General features: G+C 42.5%; 1 long non-coding RNA gene across 2 annotated transcripts in view; it reads left to right on the forward strand.

Moving 5' to 3' along the window:
- The first annotated feature begins 1,084 nt into the window (after positions 1-1,084).
- LOC115171300 (uncharacterized) overlaps positions 1,085-23,934 on the forward strand; it is a 33,851-nt gene continuing 11,001 nt past the window's right edge. The window contains exons 1-7 of one of the 2 annotated variants that reach the window (XR_003871171.1): positions 1,085-1,388; positions 2,147-2,244; positions 2,440-2,595; positions 4,273-4,666; positions 4,820-4,949; positions 5,090-5,146; positions 5,289-6,337. This is a non-coding gene — a long non-coding RNA (uncharacterized LOC115171300). Of the gene's footprint in view, positions 1,389-2,146; positions 2,245-2,439; positions 2,596-4,272; positions 4,667-4,819; positions 4,950-5,089; positions 5,147-5,288; positions 6,338-23,934 lie in introns of those variants that run through there. The other variant, XR_003871170.1, reaches the window with a different exon arrangement.

The raw sequence follows: 23,934 nt of genomic DNA on the forward strand, positions 1-23,934 counted from the left end.
ACTGCCAAATTCTCTAAAACGACGTTGGATGCTTATGGTGGAGAAATGAGCATTCAATTATCTAGCAACAGATTTAGTCATTTGCTGATTATTTTGGCAAAGGAGAAAGGCTCACTAATAGGGATGTCAACAAATTTGTGCACAAAATTTATGAGAAATACGATTTGTGTGCGTATGTAAAAAACGCCACTCATGCTCAGTCATGTGGAATCCGTAGATTAGGGCCTAATACATTTATTTCAATTGACTGATTTCATTATATGAACTGTAACTCAGTAAAATCGTTGCATTTATATTTTTGTTCAGCATATATTCGTTTTCCACCACTGGTGAGCGTGGCCAAAGATCTATATTTTCATGTCACCCAATATATAGCGGATGGTTTGAGTAAAAACAAATATATACACTGAGCATATAGAAACATTAGGAACACGTCTTTCCATGACAGACTGACCAGGTGTTCTTAATGTTTTGTACACTCAGTGTGTGTATGTTTGACACCCAGGTCTACATACCTCGTAGTAAATGACTAAATACTCATTCGCTGATATCTGCCGAATCTGTGCACTTTCCCAGACAAAACATTTACATTCCTCCCCTGCTCGTTCTGTAGTTGTAAACGGCTTGCTGAGCATGTGAATTCTCGACCAATTCTCGACCCTCGACGACCCTATAGTATCCGTAAGGCGAAGCGTTTTATTTGAAGCGCATTTCTTACTATATGTAGTAGTTTGCAAGTAAGAGTTAACATGTTATAAAAGCCTTGAAATATATTTTCATGAAAAAGCGTCCCTGAAATATGACTTACTCGCGGGTTACATAAATACATCAAGTTAACGCTGAAGTTGCATACATACCGTTATATACTACTTCACATTTATGTGGACATCTTTGCTACATTATGTTGTGTTTTTGTAAGCTGCTAGCAAGTAAAATAATATCATACAAAGCTATATTATGTATTTTTTTGTAAATATATATATATATATAAATATATATATATTTATATATATATATATTTACAAAAAAAATACATAATATAGCTTTGTATGATATTATTTTACTGATGCATCATCCGTTTTCGCACCAAAATAGAAAAACAGAGTAGCAAAGCAGAATTACTACGGCATTTACGGTAAAAGTGGCGGTACTGAACTTTAACCAGGAAGTTTATCTCAGTTGATTCACCCATGCTGGTGTTAAAACTTCTGCTTCACATGCACACTGTTGATAAATTAAAGACAAAGAAAGAAAAACAAAAGCAAAGTTAGGAGAGTCAATGATGGTGACAACTCAAGGGAACTGAGAGATGGCTCTAGTGACTTAAATAGCTTGCAAAACTCGGGGCACGAGGCAGCAATCACAACAACAACTAACTTAATTTACAGGTATTGACTCAGTTGAGAAAAGTATCTAGTTAACGTTAATTAGCTAGTTATGTTGCTCTTAAATAATATCATGCCTGAATACAATGTACATTTCATGTACCATATATTTTCGTCATTTAGCAGACGAAGTTATCCAGAGCGACTAACAGGACTAATTCGGGTTAAGTGCCATGCTCAAGGGCACATCAATAGATTTTTAATCTGCTCGGGGATACCGGTTACTGGGCCAACGCTCTTTTAACCGCCAGGCTACGTGCCGCCCCAAAAAAGATGTCACAAACCTACCAAGAGAGGGCTGCCCACCAAAACTGACGGACAAGGCAAGGAGGGCATTAATCAGATAGGCAACAAAGATAACGCGGGGTGGCAGGTAGCCTAGTGGTTAGAGCATTAGGCCAGTAGGTTGCAAGATCGAATCCCCAAGTTGACAGGGTAAAATTATTTCGTTCTGCCCCTGAACAAGTTCCTAGGCTGTCATTGAAAATAAGAATGTGTTCTTAACTGACTTGCCTAGTTAAATAAAGGTAAAATAAATATACACACCAATTAACATGGAGGCATGCACTTACCTGCTGATGATGGATGAAAGTTGCAATGAGTACATACATTGCCTTGCATGTAACCTCCAGCATGTAACCTCCACAAGAAAGCCCCCTCCCTGCAGGGATGTGTGGTATGCCAGTGATTTCACTCTTGACAAAACATTCTCTTTTGCAGTTTAGAAAATCCTAACATTCTATTTAAACATTTGTGTACAGCAGATTATAAACTTCCCAAAATATTCAGGACATCAGCAGGGCTGAGTGTAAAAGCTGGATGACCAGTCCTATTGTCGAGGCATACTGGGCAACAGGAGGTATGTCAACAATGTTTATCAACGTAATGGAATATTGTATATGTGCATGTGCTTATTGACAATGAATTGCACTGTGGGGAGACAATATCAACAATTGACACAGACACAGTTGATATGGTGAATAATATTAGACTGGCACAAAGGCTGTCAGTTTATTTCCAGGCCAAGTTTCTATGCTGTGTTTGTTTTTTCAAGGTGTCTGGCCTGGCCGGCATCATCTTTCCCCGGGAGTAAAGTAGGCCTACAGAAAAGTACTCAGAACAGCCTGAAAGTGAAGCCTGGGGATGGAGTGACTCTTCACCCCCTGATAGGGCCTGTGTTACAGGCAGAAGATGTGCATCTCTCCACCAGGTAAACTAGTAGGTTTAAAGGCGTCTGCATGCTTCCTATCCAAAACAATTCAGAACAGTTTGTGCATATATTATGATGACGTTTTTGTTCGTTTTGGTCTTCGGCAAGGGTTTTTTCGGGTGTTTGTGCAAATTTTTTTTTCTCTCTGTCCATCTTTCTCTCTCTGTCCATCTCTCTCTCTCTCTCCTCTGTGTCCATCTTTCTCTCTCTCTGTGTCCATCTTTCTCTCTCTCAGACAGAGAGACAGACAGACTGTCCATCTCTCTCTCTGTCCATCTCTCTCTCTGTCCATCTTTCTCTCTCTCTGTCCATCTTTCTCTCCTTGGCAAAAATGACATTTCTTGAGCTGTCTTAGATACAGTCTGACTAGTTTGAGGAAGTACACTGGCTACGGCATCTTAAGATGGACAAACAGTACTATTGCTGCTTTTTCAAGTGAAGGTATTTTAAGGGACTATTCGAGGAACACTCGTTTGGAGTTTAGCCGAGTTTGGCTAGGTGCCAGCCCGAACTGAAGCATTGGAAGCCTTAAGACTAACCTCACTTTACTTGTAAGTCCCCCCTATCTCCGCTCACTGGTCACCATAGCAGCACCCACCTGTAGCACGCGCTCCAGTATATCTCTCTGGTCACCCCCAAAGCCAATTCCTCCTTTGGCCGTCTCTCCTTCCAGTTCTCTGCTGCCAATGACTGGAACGAACTACAAAAATCTCTGAAACAGGAAACACTTATCTCCCTCACTAGCTTTAAGCACCAGCTGTCAGAGCAGCTCACAGATCACTGCACCTGTACATAGCCCATCTATAATTTAGCCCAAACAACTACCTCTTCCCCTACTGTATTTATTTATTTTATTTTGCTCCTTTGCACCCCATTATTTATTTTCTACTTTGCACTTTCTTCTACTACAACTACAAATCTACCATTCCAGTGTTTTACTTGCTATATTGTATTTACTTTGCCACCATGGCCTTTTTTGCCTTTACCTCCCTTATCTCACCTCATTTGCTCACATTGTATATAGACTTATTTTTCTACTGTATTATTGACTATGTTTGTTTTACTCCATGTGTAACTCTGTGTTGTTGTATGTTGTCGAACTGCTTTGCTTTATCTTGGCCAGGTTGCAATTGTAAATGAGAACTTGTTCTCAACTTGCCTACCTGGTTAAATAAAGGTGAAATAAAAAATAAAAAAATTAAAGTATAGCCATACGCCATAAAATGTTTTATACTTATAGATAAATGTCGCCATCTGCTGGTGAGACACCTGCAACAACAGTTTGACAGTCAGTTGAGTGATGACTCAGAAATGCCATCACAGTTATGTTAATTGCATGATGAATGATAAATGCACTCTTTTGCTTTTTATTTCTAAATGCAGACAGAAGGATGATGAACAAATTCTTATTTAAAATGACGTCCTACCGGGGAACAGTGGGTTAACTGCCTTGTTTAGGAGCAGAACGACATATTTTTACCTTTTCAGCTCTGGGATTCGATCCAGCAACCTTTCGGTTACTTGCCCAACGATCTAACCACTAGGCTACCAGCCGCGCCAAATATGTATTGCAACACTTTTCAATGTAACACTTTGCATTACATTACCATACACTCATATTTCAGATGGAAAGATCCAACTCTCTGGAAACTCACTCTCCCTGATGTATTTTGGCAGAGCGTGTCGACGGCGTCTTCCTGCAGAGACCCCTGCCTACCCCGGGACTGGAGCCTGATACAGAGGAGGCCTCTGACGAGCTCAGCGCTAGGCTCCACCTCCACCCTGGGCTCCACCTCCGCCCTGGGCTCCACCTCCATGGACCTGAGGTGCAGGCCAGGGATCCGGGGCAGCCTGATCCTGCATCCAGTATCCCCTGCCCTGTGTCCCTCCAACTCTCCCCTGCAACCCCCAGACTCCCGCTGAGTCTGAGCAGGGCAGTCTCAGTCTAGAGGTGGAGCATTAGGTGAAGTTCAGAGACGGGCACAAAGAGGCTCAAGAGGAGGAGGATACGGCAGCCCTGAGGTCAAAAGTCATATACAGTATGATCCCGAAAGAGACTTCGCCAACTACGGTACACAAATATATGGATTTCCTTTGAATTGGAAAATTCTTCATCAAAAACAATATGCTATATCTCAAATTCATGGAAACTCAACTCTGATTTTATGCATTTCATTCAATTTTTGTGCTAATGCGATGTTGATTTTGTTATTTTTGCTTACAGGAATCACACCTCATAGGGGGGTTTTCCTTTATGGCCCCCCGGGAACAGGAAAGACTATGATTGGATGAGCCATAGACAATGAGGTCGGGGCACACATGACCGTAATCAACCGTCCAGAAATCATGAGCAAGTATGGTCATATTATTCCTACCTAATGAAATGTGGTTGGATACCAAGTACAAGATCATGTATTGAGGGTTAGTGATGCTCGTACATCCATATCAAGTGACCTTTGTTTATTTTGTTGTCATGTTCGACCTGTCTTTACAGATTTTATGGTGAAACAGAGGTCAGATTGAGGCAGATATTCACAGGAGCCTCTCAAAGGTAAATATTGAGAGAAAAAATACATATCAACCTTAGAAATGCAGACTGACATCCAAAATATCCCCCTCTTTCCTGGACATCCTTCAGACATTCTCCCTCTGTCTGCTGAGTGCCTGCTGAATCTTGATTTTTGTTCTGTCAGCGAATCAGTCTAATGAGAAAAAGAGAGCGCAGGCCCATGATCAGAGATGGCTCGACAGCCGCCCTCCGCCCCTTTAGAGAACACAGGGAGCCTGGGAAACCCATCACCGCTGGTCGCCATCATGTGCCAAATTGGCATCACGTTATGGCCAAGTATATCTTCATCTCCCCAGCCCAGCTCCTTGGTGCAGATGGTGCACTGAAGTAGCTGCTCTCCCTCCTGCTATCTGTTTTCCATACCGATGCTAAGGCTTGTTGTATAATCCAAGGTCACCAACCACCAAGGGCCTGCTGCTGTGGAATGTGGCGAAAGCACTTCCTGCTCCCAGAATTCTTCTCCCTCCACTCTCACTGTAATTTATTTGTGTTTTGGTCCCTCTGCTGGGCCTGTGGTATAGGGGGAGGTGGAAATAGCATTATTTCTCAGCCAGACCACCCATTTTAGAACATAGTACAAGGAGCTCTGTTTATAGTATTAATATTGTATTGCCAGATAATGCCTGATAGTTTCAGAAGATGTAAAACAGTAATTTATTAAGCCTTCAGACACATTTATGGTCTGGAAATGTCCTTTATGTTTGAGCTTTTAGTGTCTGGGTCATTGGTTAGGGCTAAGATTATTGATTAATAATTTATTACACCTACATGCTCAAATTCAAGCACAGTCATGCTGCCTTAAAAGCATACTTGCTTCATCCTACTCCAATTGCTCTCTTACATTCAAACCCCTCATTTACTGATTTAATGCTTGTTTTACCAGGGAAGTTGACTGAAACTTGAGTGCACATTCTTATACCATGGTAACATTCCTAACTGTCCTGGTTGGTCTCTTCCTCCAGGAGGGCCACTCAGGCCAGCTGCTGGTCCTTGTGGCACCAACCGGCCCCACGCCCTGGACCCAGCTCTCTAAATCAAATTTTATTCGTCACATGCGCCGAATACAACAGGTGTAGACCTTAAGTGAAATGCTTACTTACAAGCCCTTAACCAACAATGCAGTTCAAGAAAGAGTAAAGAAAATATTTCCTAAGTAAACTAAAGTAACAAAAATTATAAAAAGTATCACAATAATATAACAATAACGGGGCTATATACAGGGGGTAACGGTGCCAAGTCAATGTTCGGGGGTACAGGTTAGTCGGAGGTAATTTGTACATGTAGGTATGGGTAAAGTGACTATGCATAGATAATAGACAGCGCTTAGCAGCAGTGAAAAAACAAATGGGGGGGGGGTCAATGTAAATAGTTTGGGTGGCCATTTAGTTCAGGTAGGCTGTTGATTATGTGTTCAGCAGTCTCATGGCTTGGGGATAGAAGCTGTTAAGGAGCCTTTTGGTCCTAGACTTGGCGCTCCAGTACCGCTTTCCGCTCTGGTACCGATTGCTAAACTTCCTCTGACACTGCCTAGTATAAAGGTCCTGGATGGCAGGAAGCTTGGCCCCAGTGATATACTGGGCCGTACGCACTACCCTCTGTAGCGCCTTACGGTCAGATGCCGAGTAGTTTCCATGCCAGGCGGTGATGCAACCAGTCAGGATGCTTTCGATGGTGCAGCTGTAGAACTTTTTGAGGATTTGGGGACCCATGCCAAATCTTTTCAGTCTCCTGAGGGGGAAAAGGTGTTGTTGTGCCCTCTTCACGATTGTCTTGGTGTGTTTGGACCATGATAGCTCGTTGGTGATGTGGACACCAAGGAACTTGAAACTCTCGACCCGCTCCACTTCAGACCCGACAATGTCAATGGGGGCCTGTTCAGCCCTCCTTTTCCTATAGTCCATGATCAGCTCATTTATCTTGCTCACATTGAGGTAGAGGTTGCTGTCCTGGCACCACACTGCCAGGTCTGATCGTTGTCGGTGATCACGCCTACCACTGTTGTGTCGTCAGAAAACGTAATGATGGTTTTGGAGTCGTGTTTGGCCATGCAGTCGTGGGTGAGCAGGGAGTACAGGAGGGGACTAAGCACGCGCCCCTGAGGGGCCCCAGTGTTGAGGATCAGCGTGGCAGATGTGTTGTTGCCTACCCTTACCACCTGGGGGTGGCCCATCAGGAAGTTCAGGACCCAGTTGCAGAGGGAGGTGTTTAGTCCCAGGGTCCTGATCTTTCACGTTATAAAAATAAAGAAAAACCCTTGAATGAGTAGGTGTGTCCAAACTTTTGACTGGTAGTATATATGAAAAAGCCATGTTTCTCACCACTCCCATGTTGTGGTTTATTTAGAGCTGGATTACTGCGAGGCCTACGAGACAGAGTGGCTCACCACACCAACCCTCTGAGACTCTCCTGACCTAAGGAAGTGGGCTTGTACTTTGGCTTGTGGATCCCATTGAGAAAAACCTTCTTTAAAGTAAAACCCAAACCATTTACTTGTTGTGAAATTCCTCATGGCCCATACAGCCTTAACCCTGCAACCCAATCCCCCTAACCGGGAAAACAGTGTCAGGAAACCAGGATGTTGGGGTGTTTCTGTGGTGGTCAGTTGTGTGTGTGTGTGCTCTACGCTGAGAGCCTCCTGGGTGGTCCTGGGGATGTGGCATATTGTATTTCCAGAGGAGGCTACTACCTCGGCTCGCAGAAGTGCTGTGGCAAAAATCATGATTTACCGTCCGTAGAGGCCAGACGTGACTGGCAGTGTTTTCAGAGAAAACCTCTGGAGGGAAGAGATTCCCCCTCTGTCCGATCCCGAAACACTAAGCACAAGACAAACACAGAACCTCACGTGCGCCACAGGAAAAACGAACAGTCTCCAGAGAAGATTGGAGCTCTTTGCCGTGTCGAACCATGTCATGGCTCAGTTAATAGGTCCATACTTACCAGTAATGCTATTTCATACAAGTTTTCAATTGATCCCATTACAACCCACTCAGATTTTCCCTCTTCTGTCCTATAAAAGGGTTAACACTACTGTATTGTACTAAGGGGGGGGACAACTGTAGGATGTTTGTGTTTCAGCACGTACAATGTAATAACAACATCATGCAGTGGAGATGGCCATACACAACCTTGTGGTCTTTGTTGAGTTGAGGGATAGACCACTAGCAGACCCTGTTCATCCATCACCATGTTGATGTGTTTTTTCCTCTGCTGCCATCATGAAAACATCTCAAGGAACCCCAGTTGTTTCCCCCAATTCCCTGTCCTCTTCTGGTAACAATGACCTGCAAGGGGGAACGTGCCTCGCTGCAGCCCCTCTTCCTGTAAAGATGGTGGGAGCAGTGAGGTTGTGTCCCCCCCCCCACACACACACATCCAGTACAATGGTTCCCTGCCAGACCCGGCTGCATAAGGCTATTTGTAGCTTCTCCTCTTCAGCTCACTCTCCCTCTGTCTCGCTCTCTCTCTCAACTCACTCACCCAGGACCTCTGCCTTGCTACCACACTTGTCTGCTCTCCTGAAGCGTCTTAGGCTATGTAATAACTCAGTGCTGTGATATCATAGAATAAAAGTGGTATTGGAAGTCAACACAAGCTGTTATGCACCATATTCACTGTGAGACAATGCTAAATTGCAAGATAGGTCAGCCTTCAATAGCAGCCTATGAGTAGAATTCATTAGACCAAGTATATTCTGACTTGCTCAATAGAAACCTCTAGTGGAGAACATTAGAACATAATACTTAGTTGAACTGCTAGGAAGTTTTAGTGCAGTGTTCCCCAAATGGTGGCCCAAGGGCCAAATTTTGCCCGCAGTTGAATTGTCAGACATGAAAGACTGTAAAAACACCAGCAAATCAGCTCCAAGTGATTTTAATTTTGGAAATCTGCTCCAAAGAATTCCAACGCAGTGGAGAGAGATGTGATCGTATACAAATGTAAGCAAGGTTTAAAATGATTGTTTCAGTCAAATATTATGTCTGTTTGGTTTCTGGCAGTCAATCTTTCAGTCAACAAATAATTTCTAATTATGTTCTGTCCCCCTGACCATCCCTTCAAGAAAGCGTCAGCCCACGGCTGAATCTAGTTGATGGGCGACATGTCTTAGGGAGTAGTTACAATATTCCTAAAATCCTACAGTAGTCTTTTTCCCTCTCTCTGTCTTGGGCCGTAATTACATTTCACAATTAATAACATATAAATGGAGAAATCAATGATGGTGAAGAGTTGGTTATATAAACCTCATGAAGAACAATTGAAAGGTGGCCTATTGTAGGCCTATTGATTTGAACAGACGTTTTGGTAAATCAATCTCTATTGTAGCCATCCATGATTATCCCTAGGTATTTTTCCACTGTTTTGAGTGGAGATCAGTCAGCTTTTCTGTCATGCTGTCTCTCCCAGGGTTTTGGGCATCTTTGTTGTCGTTGTGTTGGTGAACTGATCGTAGTTGTGGCAGATGAGTCATTTCTTCAGTCTAAACAGTGTCAGTTGTTGTGTGCCACATCTGGACCCACTACAAAGCCTTCTAAACAGGGAACCCCTTTGGTAGGAGAATAGGAGCAATGTACTGTGCTTAGACTATTGGTGGTTAAGTATAACTTATTTTTAAAAAAATACACATTTCCATGTTTAAACTATATGTGTTTGTTTGTCCAAAAAGTACTTGAATTACATTTTGTGTTAGGGTTCATGTATGCCTAGCTAGCTTAGTTGATATATAGATTTGATGTGTTACAAGTATTGTTTTTTAACTCTAGGCCTTCAGATCGAAACGTTGGAATTTATTATTTGAAGATTATTCATTGTAACCAGACAGTGACCTTACTGAGGAGTTCTGGAAATCCGTTTTTGGAATGGCGATTACTTTATTGCGTAGGTATGAGGGGGAAAAAATGGCAGGGAGAAATGAGGTGAGTATTGTGTTTGACATAACTTTTGCGGCAAAGACATGAATGAGATAAACAGTGCTAAATGCTAGATGTGTGTTTACAGAGGCAGCCTTCCATATAAAGCACTTTTCCTGACTCCCCTGTCCTTTTAAAGACACTTTTGGAATTTCAGGACAGGCTACATAAATATTGCCGGGTCAGTATGTGAAGTTTATTTTGGGGCTCTGTTTATAAAATCCGGAAATGTTCGCCGTGTACTCTTTAACCTTGGTCCTTACCTTCACCTAATGGCAGCATTCTCGCTCGTTCTCTCTCGCTCTTTTTTCAAGGGGGCTTTATTGGCATGGGAAACATATGTTAACATTGCCAAAACAAGTGAAGTAGATAATATACAAAAGTGAAATAAACAATAAAAATGAACAGTAAACATTACTCACAGAAGTTCCAAAAGAACGAAGACATTACAAATCTCATTATGTGTGTGTATATATACGGTGTTGTAACGATGTGCAAATGGTTAAAGTACAAAAGGGAAAATAAATAAACATAAATATGGGTTGTATTTACAATGGTGTTTGTTCACTGGTTGCCCTTGTGGCACAGGTCACAAATATTGCTGCTGTGATGGCACACTGGTATTTCACCCAGCAGATATGGGAGTTTATCAAAAATCGGGTTTGTTTTCGAATTCTTTGGGTATCTGTGTAATCTGAGGGAAATATGTGTCTCTAATATGGTCATACATTGGGCAGGTGGTTAGGAAGCTTCCACCTCATTTTGTGGGCAGTGTGCACATAGCCTGTCTTGAGAGCCAGGTCTGCCTACGGCAGCCATTCTCAATAGTAAGGCTATGCTCACTGAGTCTGTACATAGTCAAAGCTTTCCTTAAGTTTGGGTCAATCACAGTGGTCAGTTATTCTGCCGCTGTGTATTCTCTGTTTAGGGCCAAATAGCATTCTAGTTTGCTCTGTTTTTTTGTTTATTACTTGAACGTTGGAAATAATTATCTTTTTGTTTTCCCATGATTTGGTTGGGTCTAATTGTGTTGCTGTCCTGGGGCTCTGTGGGGTGTGTTTGTGTTTGTGAACAGAGCCCAAGGACCAGCTTGCTTAGGGGACTCTTCTCCAGGTTGTTCTCTTTGTAGGTGATGGCTTTATTATGGAAGGTTTAGGAATCGCTTCCTTTTAGGTGGTTGTAGAATTTAACGGCTCTTTTCTGGATTTTGATAATTAGCCGGGTATCGGCCTAATTCTGCTCTGCATGCATTATTTGGTGTTCTACATTGTACACAGAGGATATTTCTTCAGAGTTCTGCATGCAGTCTCAATTTGGTGTTTGTCCCATTTTGTGAATTCTTGGTTGGTGAGCGGACCCCAGACCTCAACCATAAATGGCAATGGGTTCTATAACTGATTCAAGTATTTTTAGCCAGATCCTAATTGCTATGTTGAATTTTATGTTTTTTTTGATGGCATAGAATGCCCTTCTTGCCTTGTCTCTCAGATCGTTCACAGCTTTGTGGAAGTTACCTGTGGCGCTGATGTTTAGGCCAAGGTATGTATAGTTTTTCTGTGTGCTCTAGGGCAACAGTGTCTAGATGGAATTTGTATTTGTGGTCCTAGCGACTGGACCTTTTTTGGAACATCATTATTTTGGTCTTACTGAGATTTACTGTTAGCACCCAGGTCTGGCAGAATCTGTGCAGAATATCTAGGTGCTGCTGTAGGCCCTCCTTGGTTGGTGACAGAAGCACCAGATCATCAGCAAACAGTAGACATTTGACTTCAGATTCTAGTAGGGTGAGGCCGGGTGCTGCAGACTTTTCTAGTGCCCTCACCAATTCGTTGATATATATGTTGAAGAGGGTGGGGCTTAAGCTGCATCCCTGTCTCACCAAATGGCCCTGTGGGAAGAAATCATCTGTGTGTTTTTTGCCTATTTTAACCACACACTTGTTGTTTGTGTACATGGATTTTATAATGTCGTATGTTTTTCCCCCAACACCACTTTCTATCAATTTGTTTAGCATACCCTCATGCCAAATTGAGTCAAAGGCTTTTTTGAAATCAACAAAGCATGAGAAGACTTTGCCTTTGTTTTGGTTTGTTTGTCAATTATGGTGTGCAGGGTGAATACGTGGTCTGTTTTACGGTAATTTGGTAAAAAGCCAATTTTACATTTGCTCAGTACATTGTTTTCACTGAGGAAATGTACGAGTCTGCTGTTAATGATAATACAGAGGATTTTCCAAAGGTTGCTGTTGACGCATATCCCGCAGTAGTTATTGGGATCAAATTTGTCTCCACTGTCTATCAATTCAATTCAAGGGGCTTTATTGGCATGGGAAACGTGTTAACATTGCCAAAGCAAGTGAGCTCTGACTATCTTTCTCTCTCTCTCTCTGACTGTCTGACTGTCTATCTCTCTCTCTCTCTCTCTCTCTGTCTCTCTCTCTGTCTCTCTCTCTGTCTATCTTTCTCTCTCTGTCTATCTTTCTCAGACAGACAGAGAGACAGACAATCTCTGTCTGTCATCTTTCTCTCTCTGTCTGTCTTTCTCACTCTGTCTCTCTCTCTGTCTGTCTTTCTCTCTCCCTGTCCCTCTCTCTGTCTGTCTGTCTATCTATCTCTCTCTGTCTAGCTTTCTCTCTCTCCCTCTCTGTCTAGCTTTCTCTCAAATTCAAGCTGCTTTATTGGCATGGAAAACATTGTGCCAATATTGCCAAAGCAATAATGTATACTATATGCATTGTAATAAAATTATAAAGAATAAAGAATAGTAATATAAAATGGTAATAAATAATAAGACAAAAATTAAATACAAAAATAATAACAATATAATGGTAACAGTCAATAGCAGAAATGTAATAAATATAAAAATCTAAATGTGGAAAATGACTATAACTAACTTATAACTAAAAACGGTCATCTTAACCATTACATCAGTACTTCAACATCCATCACCATCATTAAACTGCTATCATTACCATTACCACCCATTCCACTACTATTTGGAATGATAAACAACAACAATAATAGTAATAACAATAATAGTAATAACAATAATAGTAATAATTGGTAAGTTACTGCTTACTATGCAGATGTTATTATTCAGTGTCCCTCAGGCTATGGCAGGCAAATACATATTTGGCTGCAAGAGGAGCCATTGCTCCTTCGCACATGAATATTTTTAGTTTTTCCTCTGGGTTTAATAAGTAAAAATGTGGAATAAATGTAGTCATTTCTGTGAATGAATCTATTTGTGAGGAATATTTATCACAGTAAAGGAGAAAGTGCATCTCTGTCTCTACCTCCCCTGTCGTGCAGTGACCACATACACGCTCCTCTTTGGGTAGCCATGTCTTTTGATGTCTGCCGGTTTCTGTTGCCAATCGGTGGTCACTCAGCCTGTACTTGGTAAGGATCTGTCTCTGCTTCGTATCTCTGACAGAGTAGAGATAATCAGCCAGTTCATATTCTCTGTTTAGGGTCAGATAGCAATTTAGTCGGCTTTGGGATTTTGTTTCGTTTTTCCAATGTTGTAAATATGAGTCCTTTGATTGGTTCAAGATTTTGTTTATTGGAATTCTTTCTTTTGAAGCAGTGCTGGTGTCAGCTTGGTTGTTTAGGTCCAACACCAGCTGACTGAAAGGGCTTGTTTCTGGGCTCGGCTCTTGGGTTTGAAGTGCTTTAAATTGCAGACTTGAATTTGGACTTGAATTTAGCCAAATTTTTTATGATCTTTTCTGTATTTTCATTATTACTGGAAAGCGGCCCAATTCTGCCCTACATGCATTAGTTGTTGTATTTCTCTGGACTTGTAGGATTTTCCAACAGAATTCTGCATGTAGGGCTTCAATTGGATGTTTGTCCCACATATTAAAGTCCAGTTTATTGAGTGGCCCCCAAACCTCCCTTCCGTAAAGAGCTATTGGTAGGATTACACTGTCAAATATTTTGGTCCAAATTCTAATTGGGATGTTGATTTTGAATGATTTCATTTTTTATTGCCTACAATGCTCTGCTGGCTTGTTCTTTGAGTGCATTCACTGACATATTAAAGTTTCCCGATGCAGATATGGTCAGACCAAGGTAGGTGTCATTTTTTGTGTGTTCAATTATGGTGTTGTTCAGGGTGAATTTATATTTGTGTTTCTGACATCTGTTTTTTTGTTGGAAAAGCATGATTTTCATTTTTTGGAAATGTACTGTCAGGGCCCAATTATGGCAATATTGCTCTAGAATGTTAAGGTTCTGTTGAAGACCTTCTTTGGTTGGTGATAGAAGTACCAAGTCATCAGCATATAGCAGGTATTTTACCTCTGTGTCAAATAGTATGAGTCCTGGGGCTGGAGAATGGTCCAACATGTCTGCTAATTCATTGATATAAATGTTGAAAAGATTTGGACTCAAACTGCAGCCTTGTCTCACACCTCGACGTTGTGAAAATAATTCTGTTCTTTGGTTTTTGATTTTTATTGCACACTTGTTTTCTGTGTACATACATTTTATTAAGTCATACACCTTACCACCAAGCCCACTTTGGAGAATTTTGTAGAATAGCCCTTCGTGCCAAATCGAATCAAATGCTTTTTTAAAGTCAATAAAGCAAGCAAAGATTTTGCCCTCTTTTTTTTGGTGGACGTGTTTATTAATTAGTGTGTGTCAGTAGTGCGATGGTTAGGGAGAAATCCAATTTGACATTTACTTATTACATTTTTTTCTTGAATAAAGGTTTGAATTCTTGTATACAAAAGGCTACAGAAAACCTTTCCCAAGTTGCTGTTTACGCAAATTCCCCTGTAATTATTGGGGTCGGATTTGTCTCCACTTTTGTGGATAGGGGAGATGAGCCCCTGGTTCCAGACATCAGGGAAGCAGCCAGAAGTTAAAACCATGTTGAACAATTTAAGCACAGCATTTTGCAACTCAGGTGTATTGTTTTTCAGCATTTCATTTCTGATGTTATCTAGACCTCTCTCTGTCTAGCTTTCTCTGTCTAGCTTCCTCTGTCTAGCTTTCTCTGTTTAGCTTTCTCTCTCTGTCTAGCTTTCTCTCTCTCTCTCTGTCTAGCTTTCTCTCTCTCTGTCTAGCTTTCTCTGTCTCTAGCTCTCTTCTCTCTCTCTCTCTCTCTCTCTCTCTCTCTCTGTCTAGCTTTCTCTCTCTGTCTAGCTTTCTCTGTCTAGCTTTCTCTCTCTGTGTGTGTCTAGCTTTCTCTCTTGTCTAGCTTCTGTCTCTCTCTCTGTCTATATTTTTCTCCCTCTCTCTCTGTCTTTCTCGCTTCGGAGTTTCAAAGTATTCATATTGTAGCTCTGGGTTGTTTGTCACTCTCTCTCTCTAGCTTTCTCTCTCTCTCTCTCTAGCTTTCTCTCTCTCTCTGTCTAGTTTTCTCTCTCTCTCTGCATGCTGGGAGTGTTTGGTGCATGCTGGGAATTGTGTGAGTGAGTGCGAGTGTTGTGTAGAGTTAGATATCTTGGGTTTTCTTTTACGTTTCCTTTTCTTGGTGCTATCTTTTTTTCTTCCTATGCATGATTAAGGTTATCATTATTTTTATTTAGTTGTTGTGGTAGAATTAAGTATATTGTTTTTCGTGACGAAATTACCCTGGTTTTGGCGGGGATGGCGACCCACATGGGGACGCCGTCCCTGTCACTTCGACACTGTTGAAGCTACGGTCACTGTGGAGGAGTTTCTGGTCGCGGTAGGAGAGAATGTTGCTTATGCGTCACGGATGAATAAAGCGGTTGTGGTTTTTCTTAATGAGGGAAATAAGTATTTGACCCCCTCTCAATCAGAAAGATTTCTGGCTTCCAGGTGTCTTTTATACAGGTAATGAGCTGAGATTAGGAGCACACTCTTAAAGGGAGTGCTCCTAACCACAGCTTGTTACCTGTAAAAAAAACACCTGTCCACAGAAGCAATCAATCAATCAGATTCCAAACTCTCCACCATGGCCAAGACCAAAGAGCTCTCCAAGGATGTCAGGGACAAGATTGTAGACCTACACAAGGCTGGAATGGGCTACAAGACCATCGCCAAGCAGCTTGGTGAGAAGGTGACAACATTTGGTGCGATTATTCGCAAATGGAAGAAACACAAAAGAACTGTCAATATCCCTCGGCCTGGGGCTCCATGCAAGATCTCACCTCGTGGAGTTGCAATGATCATGAGAACGGTGAGGAATCAGGCCAGAACTACACGGGAGGATCTTGTCAATGATCTCAAGGCAGCTGGGACCATTGTCACCAAGAAAACAATTGGTAACATACTACGCCGTGAAGGACTGAAATCCTGCAGCACCCGCAAGGTCCCCCTGCTCAAGAAAGCGCATATACATGCCCGTCTGAAGTTTGCCAATGAACATCTGAATGACTCAGAGGACAACTGGTGAAAGTGTTGTGGTCAGATGAGACCAAAATGGAGCTCTTTGACATCAACTCAACTCGCCGTGTTTGGAGGAGAATGAATGCTGCCTATGACCCCAAGAACACCATCTCCACCGTCAAACATGGAGGTGGAAACATGCTTTGGGATGTTTTTCTGCTAAGAGGACAGGACAACTTCACCGCATCAAAGGGACGATGGACAGGGCCATGTACCGTCAAATCTTGGGTGAGAACCTCCTTCCCTCAGCCAGGGCATTGAAAATGGGTCGTGGATGGGTATTCCAGCATGACAATGACCCAAAACACACGGCCAAGGCAACAAAGGAGTGGCTCAAGAAGAAGCAGATTAAGGTCCTGGAGTGGCCTAGCCAGTCTCCAGACCTTAATCCCATAGAAAATCTGTGGAGGGAGCTGAAGGTTCGAGTTGCCAAACGTCAGCCTCGAAACCTTAATGACTTGGAGAAGATCTGCAAAGAGGAGTGGGACAAAATCCCTCCTGAGATGTGTGCAAACCTGGTGGCCAACAACAAGAAACGTCTGACCTCTGTGATTGCCTACAATGGTTTTGCCACCAAGTACTAAGTCATGTTTTGCAGAGGGGTCAAATACTTATTTCCCTCATTAAAATGCAAATAATTTTATAAAATTTTTGACAAGCGTTTTTCTGGATTTTTTGTTATTCTGTCTCTCACTGTTCAAATTAACCTACTATTAAAATTATAGACTGATCATTTCTTTTAAGTGGGCAAACGTACAAAATCAGCAGGGGATCAAATACTTTTCCCCCCCACTTTATGTGGTGGGAGGGCAGCATATACTCAGTCATGGTACTAATTTCAGTGCTGGGGTGGAAATGTTGTTTTCCTCAGGCTTAGGGGTGACTGTGGTATCTACAACAGAGATTGTCAAGGGATGGGTTTTATTGGTCAATGTGGATGTTATGGGTTTTGAATGTTTATGCTCCTAATGAGGGTACAGAGTGTATTGCTGTATTTGATCAAATAAAGGAAACCTTAAGACAGTGTGACCAAGAGGGGTGTATGGTTTTATGGGGGGACTGGAATTGTACAGTAGATTGTACTGTTGACCACACTGCTGAAGAACCTCGCCTGCGGTCAGCCACTTGCCTGTCTGGTCAATTAACTGAGTTTGAGCTTTCTGATGTGTGGAGAGTAAGGAATGCAAAAGTTAGGCTGTACCCATGGCTAAAAGTTAATGAAGGTTGTGTCAGTGCAGCAAGGTTAGACAGGTTGTATGTATCTGAGCACTACTGTAGTAGGGTTGGAAGGTGTGACATTACTCTTGTGGGTTTCTCTGATCGCCATATTGTTACTGTTGATATTTGCTTGTCCTGTCCACGAAGGTCATCACCTTACTGGTATTTTAATGTTAAGTTGTTACATAATGTCATGTTTTGGGAGGGTGTAGTGGAGAAAGTGTGTGCCAGACTGTCAAGGTGGAAATGGGTGCTACCCTAGCTGTCTTATAGGGGAAGGGTACTGGTAGCTAATAATCTTGCTGCCTCTACCCTGTGGCATAGACTAATGATGTTACAGCCACCGGGGAGTCTGATACAAGAGCTTCAGAGGAACCTTGTCAATTTATTCTGGTCTGGACAACACTGGATTAAAGCTGCAGCCCTGTACCTGCCACTGCACGAGGATGGGCAAGACCTGGTGGATATTTCTTCCAGGATCATGGCTTTCCGGCTTCAAGCAGCCCAGAGACTGTTGTACAGTGACGGTTCTAGCTGAGTCGACACAGCCTACACAGTGATGAGGAGAGCAGGCTGTTTGGGCTTAGACAAGCACTTTTTCCTCTTAAAGTTAGAGGGGGTGATATGCCTGGCCTGACTCCGTTTTATGAATCTGTTATGCAGGCTTGGAGAGTTCTTGTCAAGTCCCGTAAGGCCGGCACGCCACCAGGGATGTGGCTTTTTGAAGAGCCTCTTTTTCACAAACTGCCTATTGAAAAGAGGACAGCTGACTTCCAATGGAGGATAATACATGGAGCTATAGCCACCAATATACATCTGGTACACCTGGATCCGACAGTTGGGGAAGGGTGTCCATTCTGTGCTGAGTCTGAAACTCTGGCACATCTGTTCTTACAGTGTCCCAGGTTGGTCGGGATGATTGACCTGATCACTTCTTGGTTCTCAGCTTTGTGAGAGGTTTTCTCTTCCCAACTGTTTATATTTGGGCTAAAGTACAGGTTTAGTCGAAGGGGTGTAGTTATTTTGCTTAATTTTGTGTTAGGGGCAGCTAAATTAGCAATATGGAAGACTGGAAAGAACAGTATTTGGGAGACAGCCTATTAGAAACTGGTTAACAATATTGATCTGTTTATGAGTATATGGGGTATTCAGAGTCAGTTGTGTTTAGTTACTGTGGAGGAGGATTTGGTGTTCTGTTTTTAATTGATGTGGAACTATGGTTTTGTATGAATTTTTATTGTGTTGTGGGTTCCCAGACCCAATAAAGATTATTTAAAACTCAAACTCCCTCTCTAGCATTCTCTCTCTCTCTGTCTGTCCATCTCGCTCTCTGTTTGTCTATCTTTCTCTCTCTCTGTCCATCTCTCTCTCTCTCTCTGTCCATCTCTCTCTCTGTCCATTTCTCTCTCTCTCTGTCCATCTCTCTCTCTTTCTCTGTCCATCTCTCTCTCTCTTTATCTGTCCATCTTTCTCTCTTTCTCTCTCTCTGTCCATCTCTCTCTCTCTCTCTCGCTCTCTGTCCATCTCTTTCTCTGTCCATTTCTCAATTCAATTCAATTCAATTCGCTTTATTGGCATGACGTAACAATGTACATATTGCCAAAGCTTACTTTGGATATTTACAATATAAAAATAAATAAAAATGAGAATCAAAAATTGTCAACGGGACAACAGTAACAACAATAACCAACGGTCAATATAACCATACATTCAACAATAACAATAATCATACAGTTGAGGACATGTGCAGGTTTATTGGTCTGTCAGACACTGTCCCTCAACTTATGGCAGGCAGCAATGTAGTGCGCTGCCAACCCACAGCTCTCTGCGTCCTCCCCCAACAGGATGGGTAGCCTATCCTCATCAGAGAGGTCTTTGAAACCTTGAATAAGGGTTTCAAATTTGGGGAAATGACACTCTCTAATTGTTTTATATTTTTGACATTTTGTCAGGAAATGCAGCTCCATCTCAGGTTCTGCTGTTGTGCAGTGGTTGCACAGCCTTTCCTCTACAGGGAGCCAGGTTTTCCTGTGTCTACCCTTCTCAATGGCAAGGCTGTGCTCACTGAGCCTGTACTTTGTCAAGGTTTTTCTAAGGTTTTGATCAGTAACCATGGTCAAATATTTAGCCATAGTGTACTGTCGATTTAGGGCCAGATAGCACTGCATTTTGCTTTGTGTTTGTGCTTGTGTTTCCCAATAAGCAATGTAGTTTTGTTTTGACTGTGTTGTAATTTGGTTTATTCTGATTGATTGGATGTTCTGGTCCTGAGGCTTCAGTGTGTTAGTAGAACAGGTTTGTGAACTCAGCCCCAGGACCAGCTGGATGAGGGGGCTCTTTTCTTTGCTCAGCTCTTGGCATTGCAGGGCTTGGTAATGATATTTCTCTCTCTCTGTCCATCTCTCTCTCTTTCTCTGTCCATCTCTCTCTCTCTTTCTCTGTCCATCTTTCTCTCTCTCTCTCTCTCTCTGTACATCTTTCTCTCTGTCTATATTTCTCCCTGCCCATCTTTCTCTCTCTCTCTCTGTCCATCTTTCTCTCTGTCTATATTTCTCTCTGTCCATCTTTTTCTCTGTCCACCTTTCTCTCTCTCGATGTCCATCTCTCTCTCTCTCTCTGTCCATCTCTCTCTTCCTCTGTCCATCTCTCTCTCTGTCCATCTCTCTCTCTGTCCCTCTCTCTGTCCATCTTTCTCTCTCTCTGTCCATCTCTCTCTCTCTGTCCATCTCTCTCTGTCCATCTCGCTCTCGCTCTCTCTCTCTGTCCATCTTTCTCTATGTCCATCTTTCTCTCTCTCTCTGTCCATCTCTCTCTCTCTGTCCATTTCTCTCTCTCTCTCTTTGTCCGTCTTTCACTCTCTCTCTGTCCACATCTCTCTCTGTGTCCATCTTTCTCTCTGTGTCCATCTTTCTCTCGCTATCTGTCCATCATTCTCTCTCTGTCCATCTCTCTCTCTGTCCGTCTCTCTCGCTCTCTCTCTCTTTGTCCATCTTTCTCTGTCAATCTCTCTCTCGCTCTCTCTCTCTGGCCATCTTTCTCTCTCTGTACATCTTTCTCTCTGTCTATATTTCTCCCTGTCCATCTTTCTCTCTCTCTGTCCATCTTTCTCTTTCTCTGTCCATCTTTCTCTCTCTGTCCATCTTTCTCTCTCTCTGTCCATCTTTCTCTCTCTGTCCATCTCTCTGTCTGTCTTTCTCTCTCTGTCCATCTTTCTCTCTGTCCTTCTCTCTCTCTTTCTCTCTGTCTATATTTCTCCCTGTCCATCTTTCTCTCTCTTTGTCCATCTTTCTCTTTCTCTCTCTGTCCATCTTTCTCTCTCTCTGTCCATCTTTCTGTCCATCTCTGTCCGTCTTTCTCTCTCTGTCCGTCTCTCTCTCTCTCTCTCTCTCTCTCTCTCTCTCTCTCTCTCTTTGTCCATCTTTCTCTCTCTCTCTCTGTCCATCTTTCTCTCTCTCTCTGTCCATCTTTCTCTCTCTCTGTCCATTTTTCTCTCTCTCTCTCTCTGTCCATCTTTCTCTCTCTCTGTCTGTCCATCTTTCTCTCTCTCTGTCTGTCCATCTTTCTGTCTCTCTCTCTCTGTGTCCATCTTTCTCTCTCTCAGACAGAGCGACAGTCCATCTCTCTCTCTGTCTATATTTCTCTGTCTATATTTATCCCTGTCCATATTTCTCTCTCTGTCCATCTTTCTCTCTGTCTGTCTTTCTCTCTCTCTTTGTCCATCTTTCTCTCTCTCTCTCTGTCCATTTTTCTCTCTCTCTCTCTCTGTCCATCTTTCTCTCTCTCTCTGTCTGTCCATCTTTCTGTCTCTCTCTCTCTGTGTCCATATTTCTCTCTCTCAGACAGAGAGACAGTCCATCTCTCTCTGTCTATATTTCTCTGTCTATATTTATCCCTGTCCATATTTCTCTCTGTCCATCTTTCTCTCTGTCCGTCTTTCTCTCTCTCTCTCTCTGTCCATCTTTCTCTCTCTCTCTGTCCATCTTTCTCTCTCTCTCTCTCTCTCTCTCTCTGTCCATCTTTCTCTCTCTCTCTCTCTGTCCATCTTTCTCACTCTCTCTCTGTTCATCTTTCTCTCTCTCTGTCCATCTTTCTCTCTCTCTCTCTCTGTCCATCGTTCTCTCTCTCTCTCTCTCTGTCCATCTTTCTCTCTCTCTCTCTGTCCATCTTTCTCTCTCTCTCTCTCTGTCCATCTTTCTCTCTCCCTCTGTCCATCTTTCTCTCTCTCTCTCTCTGTCCATCTTTCTCTCTCTCTCTCTCTGTCCATCTTTCTGTCTCTCTCTCTGTGTCCATCTTTCTCTCTCTGTCCATCTTTCTCTCTGTCCATCTTTCTCTCTCTCTGTCCATCTTTCTCTCTTTCTTTCTCTCTCTGTCCATTTCTCTCTCTCTCTCTCTCTCCATCTCTCTGTACATCTTTCTCTCTCTCCTCTGTGTACATCTTTCTCTCTCAGACAGAGAGACAGACAGACTGTCCATCTCTCTCTCTGTCCATCTCTCTCGTGCTCTGTCCATCTTTCTCGTGCTCTGTCCATCTTTCTCTCTCTCTGTCTATATTTCTCCCTGTCCATCTTTCTCTCTCTGTCCATCTTTCTCTCTCTTTCTCTGTCCATCTTTCTCTCTGTCTATATTTCTCCCTGTCCATATTTCTCTCTCTCTGTCCATCTTTCTCTCTTTCTCTCGCTCTCTGTCCATCTTTCTCTCTCTCTGTCCATCTTTCTTTCTCTCTGTCCATCTTTCTTTCTCTCTGTCCATCTTTCTCTATCTCTCTGTCCATCTCTCTCTCTGTCTATATTTCTCCCTGTCCATCTTTCTCTCTCTCTGTCCATCTCTCTCTCTCTGTCCATCTTTCTCTCTCTTTCTCTCTCTTTCTCTCGCTTTCTGTCCATATTTGTCTCTCTTGCTCTCTGTCCATCTTTCTCTCTTTCTGTCTATATTTCTCTGTCTAGCTTTCTCTCTCTCTCTCTCTATTTCTCTCTATCTATTTCTCCCTCTCTTTTTCTCTCTCTTTCTTTCTCTCTGTCTATCTCTCGCGCTCTGTCTGTGAATAAGAAAATATCTCTCTGTCTTTGTCTGTCTCTGTGTCTTTCTCTCTCTGTCTATCTCTCGCGCTTTCTCCTTGGTGTCAGTCTTATCTTTCACTCTCTCTCAATTTAATTTAAGGGCTTTATTGCCATGGGAAATATATGTAACATTGCCATAGCAAGTGAAGTAGATAATATACAAAAATGAAATAAACAATAAAACCTCTCGTTCTCGCTGTCTCTCTGTCTATCTTGCTCACTGTCTATCTCTTTTTGTCTGTCTAACTTTCTGTCTGTGTGTTTTAAGAGCACATGTTATTGCAGTTTTTCAGAGTTGGAACAGATGTTGGGTATTGTAAATACAGTTGCAAAGAGTGTTCCGGAAGACCCTCGGAGTAATGAAAATGTTCCTGTTTTTTAATGGTGTAATGCCAAAATTATTTCACAATTCATTTGAGGACAATGTCGCTTGAGACCCACACAGCTCTGCTGACAAGTGCCTGGGGATGGGGGAGTGGTGTTAAGTAGGCTACTTCTGGAGGGTGTTTCCTGTCCAAAGGAAGTGTGGAACGTGTTGTAGGAGTGCAGATGGACACTTACATCTCTAGTTACATAAATGACTTACTGTTGTTGTTGTTATCCTATCAAGACAATAATGGTCTAAAAGACGCCCTTGAGGTCAGCAGGGGGAACCTTACTTCACGTCTACTAGACTTCTGTCAGTTTACTCTGCCTGTCTGAAAACGGTAGGCTTTAACTGCCCAAATTCATCCAAGGTAGTATTTTTTTAATGGTGTTAGTTGTAGTAGAATGCACCAGTGTCTTCGATATATTTACCTTGTGGACTTGGCTCACGTTCTATCGGAGGATAATGTTGTTTTTACTCAAGGGGTTGTTTCTTTTTAATACTCAGGTCCAGGGTGAGACCAGGGTTGCTGGAGTTGACTCCTAATAAAAGGCCTTGAGTCAGGGAGGGTGTGTTTTGGGGCGAGATAATTCTTCTTACCAGGCCACAGCCCTCATGTTCACTTTGTCTGCTCTTCCTCCCCAAGCCAATATTAGCAATGATAAAAAGTAATTGCCGTCCCATACCTATTTTGGGTCCAGTTGCATTTTTTGCAAATGTGCATTCTTGGAAGTGGCGGAGCCCCCATTCTCGATTTCCCGCAGGTTGCTGGTGAATTTGAAGCATTCAGCAAAGAACAAGTGGGGAAAAAAGAGAGTCCACATAAGGTTAAAATTAAACACTGTTGTGTTGCTTC

The sequence above is a fragment of the Salmo trutta genome, chromosome 3 (genome assembly GCF_901001165.1).
Source record: "Salmo trutta chromosome 3, fSalTru1.1, whole genome shotgun sequence".
NCBI lineage: Eukaryota > Metazoa > Chordata > Actinopteri > Salmoniformes > Salmonidae > Salmo > Salmo trutta.